This window comes from Cervus elaphus, chromosome 19 (assembly GCF_910594005.1).
Source record: "Cervus elaphus chromosome 19, mCerEla1.1, whole genome shotgun sequence".
NCBI classification, from domain to species: Eukaryota; Metazoa; Chordata; class Mammalia; order Artiodactyla; family Cervidae; genus Cervus; species Cervus elaphus.
Window position 1 is genome coordinate 89896030 of NC_057833.1, and position 6137 is coordinate 89902166.

Genomic DNA, 6137 nt, shown 5'->3' on the forward strand with positions numbered 1-6137 from the left:
CAGCACGGGGAAAATAGCTCAAGTGTCCAGCCCTGATTGCTGGTCCACAGCATCAGTTTTGTGTTTGAATGGCAACCCAAACCAGATTCTCCAAAAATTCTATAACTACTATCTGCTAAAAGGAACTGTCTATCAAAACAGCAGAATTAATATTGAAAGAATTTGTAACAGTTGAGAAACTAGATTAAAACCATAAAAACAAATCACACAAAGCAGTCCTGTTTGTATATATTCTTTTTAAGATTTTTCTTGACATGTACCATTTTTTTAAAATCTATTGAATTTGTTACAGTATTGCTTCTGTTTTATGTTTTGGGTAGTTTTTTTTTTTTTTTTTGCATCGAGGCATGTGAGATCTTAGCTCCGCGACCAGGGATCGAACTCACATGCCCTGCTTTGGAAGGTGAAGTCTTACCACTGAACTGCCAGGGAAGCCCGTTTAATGACTTCAGGTCTCTTTATCCTTATTGCTCACTTCCCTCTTTCTTATCTCCGATTGATTGATTTTGCTTCACTCCCTGTTCCCATCTATTCCTCTTTGCGGGGACAACAGTTCTCCCCATTTCAAGTTCTTTGTATCTGAGAACTCCTCAACTCACACCTGCATTGTGGCCTGTTAATCTAACCCCCTTTAGCTCCTCCTTTTCCTCTTCCCTCCCCAGTTTGCACCCTTTGATCCTGATTATTCAAGCAAGTGAGCAGATGAGTTGGTGTGCAATTTTTAACTAAACTCTCCAAATTTAGATCTGGAAAAACTGTTTATCGCAGAAATGGGATTACGTTTTTATTATTTCCTTCTTGACATCTGAGATACCAACTAATTCTATTTAGTATGTTTTACTGAGAAGTCAAGAGCATCTTTTTCAATAATTTTTAAGGTGATTACTTTCTGTGTAATTATATACTCAGTCATGTCCAACTGTGGCCCTATGAGCTGTAGCCCACCAGGCTCCTCGGTCCATGGAATTTTCCAGGCAAGAATACTGAAGTGAATTGCCACTCCCTTCTCCAGGGTATCTTCCCCCCAGGGATCAAACCTACATCTCCAGCATTGGCAAGATTCTTTACCACTAGCACCACCTGGGAATCATAGGAGTATTTAATTCCAGTTGCAAGACACTTCGTTATATTTAAAAGCTGTAACAGGCTAACTTATGAAGAATTTTATTTCATTTATTCAAAATAAGTTTAATTTTCAGTGTCCAGCATTTTGTCAAGGTTACGGCTACAGAGATATAAGAGGTAACTTGTGACTTCAAGGAATATGAAGCCAGGAAAGGAGGCAATAGATGATTACAAAATAAGCCCTGAGCTCCTAGGGACTCAGAACCAAAGCAGGGAGTGTTGGCACTGAGCTGGGGCTGACAGAGCCTGGGCTTCCTAGTGTGGGCAGGTCCAAGTAGAACTGATTAAAAAGAGCTAAGAGTGAATGTATATTGCCCCAAAAGCCTGGGGTTTGTGGTGGTGAGTCAAGAGAGGCATGCTAAGGGCACATCACTAGGGCCTCATGGGTCTGGTCAGAGTTGTTTGTTTGTTTTTTTCTATCTGAAAGCAGAAGGGCTATGGTGGGGGTTGGAGGAGTCCATGAGGGGCTGAGTGCTAGGAGATGAGGTCAGAGAGATGAATCACAGATCCAAGCAAGATGAGAAGCCATTGCAGGGCTTAAGCGGAGAGGAAACCATCTGATGTGTTTAAAGGCTCCCTCTCCCTGCAGGACAGTGAAGAGACCACAGGACGGGGGTGGGGGTGGGGAGATCAGATGGAGGCTGAGACAGCATACAGGAGAGATGACAGTCTGGACAAGAATGGGAGCAATGAAAACAGACTGGGTCACATTCTGGATAGACATTTTTTAATCTTCAATTTAAAAAATTTCAGACATGCAGAAGTAGATTAGTATGGTGGACTCCCGTGTACCTACCCATCGTCCAGCTCCAACAATCTACCATTCACAGCCAATTTTGTTCTACCTATACCCTCACCTACTTCCCCTCTGTACTGTATTGTTTTGAAGCATATCCCAGACATCATACTATTTTGTCTGTAAATATTTCAGAATATATCCTTTTTTTAAAAAATAAGCATTTCTTATATAACCATACCATTATCACACCTTCAAAAATAATATTCCTAAATATTATCAAATTCATTAAAATTTCTGACTATCTTGTAATTGTCATAATCATTTTTACAAGTTGAATCAGCATCCAAATAAGGTCCCACATTACAATTGGTTGATATAGCTAAGTATCTTTTAATCTTTGGTTCCCCCATCACTTTTCCCCCCTTTGCAATTTATTTATTTTTAACATTTATTTGGTTGCATTGGGTCTTAGTTCTGGTACTCAAGCTGAGTTGCTCTGCAGCATGTGGGATCCTAGTTCCCCAACCAGGGATCAAACCTGAGTTGCCTGCATTGCAAGGTGAATTCTTAAACATTGAACCATAAGGAAAGTCCCTGAAATTTATTTTTGAGGAAATTAGATCCTAAAGAGTTTCTCACTACCTGTGAAGCAGCAAGACAACTTCCTAGACTGTGTTATATTCTTCCATCAGGAGGTTTGTATGGTCCAGCTGAGCTTAGGGATGTACTGAAGATAGGATTTGCAAGTGATTTAAGTCCTAGTGGATGAGGAAAACAGAACAGTCAAGAATGACTCTGAGCTTTGGGCCTGAGCAATTGGAAGGATGGAGTTGCTGAGAGACAACTAGATACACGGATCAGAAGTTCATAGCAGAGGACAGTCTTCAGGTATGTTTCATTCACTTAAAACATATTTGAGCCAAGTAAGGGAATCCAAGAGTGGGCAAAACCAATGGTCCCTGGAGTTTGTGATCTAGTGAAAAACATAAAAAGTTAAATAATTACAACTGCAATAAGTACTGTGAAGGATAGATACATAGTGTTATGGGGACATTTAATGGGGGGACCTAACCAAGTCTGGGAGTTCAAGAGAAGTCATTGAAGTAATTTCTGAGCTGAGCTCTGAGGGATGAATGAGAGTTGAAGTGGGAGAGAGTTTCCAGGTGGAATGCAATACAAAAGTCTGCTTCTAGAGCGAACAGGGTGCCCTGGAACCAGTGGTGGCCAGAAGACAAGAGAGATGGATCTGAGATGAGACTGGAGGACAGAAGCCATGCCATGTGGACTTCCCAGGTCACACTAAGGACTTTGATCTTACACTCAGAGCAGCAGGAAACCACTGATCTATTTCCAGCAGATTGGGACACAAAGAGGTATTGTCATCAGTTTTGTGTTGTGAAAAAGTCACTGTCACTGAAATGTAGAGCACTGGAGGATGGTAGTAAGCAGGAATAGAGCAGTTAGGAAGCTATTGCGGTGGTCCGAGATGGAGATGATGGCATGGATTGCATATAGACAGTAAAGATAGAGAAGGGGAGGAGTTGAGGATTTGAGGGGAGGATTTAGGGACTTCCCTAGTGGCTCAGGTGGTAAAGAATCTGCCTGCAATGCAGGAAACCCAGGTTTGATCCCTGGGTTGGGAAGATCTCAAGGAGAAGGGAGTGGCTACTCACTCCAGTATTCTTGCCTGGGAAATCCCATGGACTGAGGAGCCTGGCAGGCTACAGTCCACGGGGTCTCAAAGAATTGGACACAACTAAGCAACTCACACTTGCATTTAGGTGACAGAATCAGCAGGACTTGTTGGACTGGTCTGGGAGAGAGGGCTAAGAAGGGGATAAGGCTAACCTTTTGAATTCATAATTGTTGAAACTATGGGAATATACGACGTACTCTATACAGCTTCTATAGGAAAAGACAGAATCTCAGAAAACACCAATATTTGAAAGGTGAGTTAAGTAGAGCCTATTATAAGAGGCTGAGGCAAAGATGGTGTCAGAGAAGTCAGAGGAAAGCTGAGGGGAGTGGCAGCTAGGAAGCCAGAGATGAAGAACCTCTAAGAAAGGAGAGCATGGTCAGTTGTGTCGAATGAATATAAAGCCAAGTAGGGGAAGTCTAGGAAGTGCCCTTTCACCCTCAGCAACATGAAGGTGACTGGCAGGGGTGTGCTAGTAAATGGTTAGCCCCAGCTCTTTAGTGGGGAACACTGGATTTATGTGTCAATTTCTGTGGTGTAAATATGCCCACAGTGGATGATTTTAAGCCACCAATATGATGTCACTGGTGGCAGGTATGAGCCTGCTCTAGGGTCTCAACTGGTGATCTTGACATGAGCGGCTCCAGTGTGGTGGCACAGGCAGGAATGAGGGGTGGATGGAGGAATGTGGGTGCAGACAGTGAGTGAGGCTGTTCTGTCAAGATGCTTAGCTCGGGAGGGGAGAAGAAAGACAGGCAAAGGCAACTAAGATTTGGAGGTTGAGACTCCACCTGAGTAGAACAGGGTGGAACAGAGGATGAGGAGGCAAGGGAGTTGAAGGGGCTGGTGAGAGACTGGTTATAGCCAAGAAGAATGGTGGTGGGTCTTATTTAATTGATAAGTCGTGTTTGACTCTTTTGGGACGATAGCATGGACGATAGCATGCCATGGGATTTCCCAGGCAAGAATACCAGAACGGCAAGAATGACATTTCCTTCTCCAAGGCATCTTCCCAACCCAGGGATCAAACCAGCAATTCCTGCATTGGCAGGTGGATTCTTTAACACTGAGCCACCAGGGAAGCCTAGGAACTATGGAGCTGGGGTTTAATCTAAAGAAATACAGACCTCAGTGCCTGATAAACACAAATAGAGAGTCAGACACGAGGTGTCTCAGGAAAGGTTAAAGAATCTATGTTCTACTTAGCGAATGCTTAGAATTGTAAGTTTCCAGGTTCTAATATTTTTCTAGGTGTTTTCTCTGTTTTTTTCACTGCTGTGTCTCCAGTGCTTCGGACATGGTCTAAGACAGTAGATCTTTTTTTTAAGAATTTTTTTCATGTGGACCATTTTAAGTCTTTATTGAATTTATTACAACATTGTTTCTGTTTTATGTTTTGGTTTTTTGACTGTGAGGCATGTGCGGTCTTAGCTCCCCAACCAGGGATTGAAACTTCACCCCTCTGCAATGAAAGGTGAAGTCTTAACCATTGGACTACCACGAAGAAGTCCCAAGAATAGATCTTAAACGTTCTCATCATGAGAAAAAAAATTAACTGTGCATGGAGATGAATGGTAACTAGATTTGTTGTGATGATCATTTTGCAATATGTCCTGTTAGGTGCAGGACAGGCCATCCCAAAATATGCCACAATGACATGTTGATTATTTAGAATTAAAGTTACTTAAGAAACAGCCGAAGCAAGCAGGACATGCTGACCCTTCTCTCTGTCTGCCTGGAAGCAGGAAATAAATCTCTCAAGTGAGAGGTGCACCCCCTGTGTCTGGAGGTAAAATGACAACCTTCTTGCTGGAGACAGGGAACTCCATCCTCGAAGCCTGTGTGTAAGCAAACCTTGTCGCTTCTTAAATTCCCTTCTCCAAGCTGCAACTCCATTTAGATTCTTCACTAACTGAGAACCCAAAGCCCAAGTTTCTTTGTCCTGTATGTAAAAAGTATAAAAGCTGCCGATTTTGGCCATTTCTTTGGTCCTATTTCTATGAGGCCTCTGCGCAGATGAATTGAAATTTGTTTCTTTTTCTCCTATTAATCTTTCTTAGGTCAATTTTATTATCAGTCCTGCCACAAGAACTCAAGAGAGGTGTGTGTGTAGGGGGGGGGAAATTCCCCCTTCCTAATAATATAAATATCTAATAGTTATGTTGTACACCTGAAATTAGTACAATGTTGTACCTCAGTTTAAAATAGAAGGTGACAGTGTTAGTCACTCAGTCGTGTCTGACTCTTTGTGACCCCATGGACTGTAGCCCGTCAGGTTCCTCTGTCCATGGAATTCTCCAGGCAAGAATACTGGAGTGGGTTGCCATTTCCTCCTCCAGTGGATTTTCCCGACCCAGGGATCGAACCCGGGTCTCCTGCATTGCATGCAGATTGTTTACCATCTGAGCCACCAGGGAAGCCCTAAATTAAGGAAGCTGTGGGAACCACTAGCTGAAGATGATGAAGTAAGTTAATTTTAAAAAAGAACAGAGTTTATAGCAAATAACAATGTTTAATAAATATTTGTTGAACAACAGCAAAAAAATCTATGTTGTTCAAAACTCTTTCACAACCATT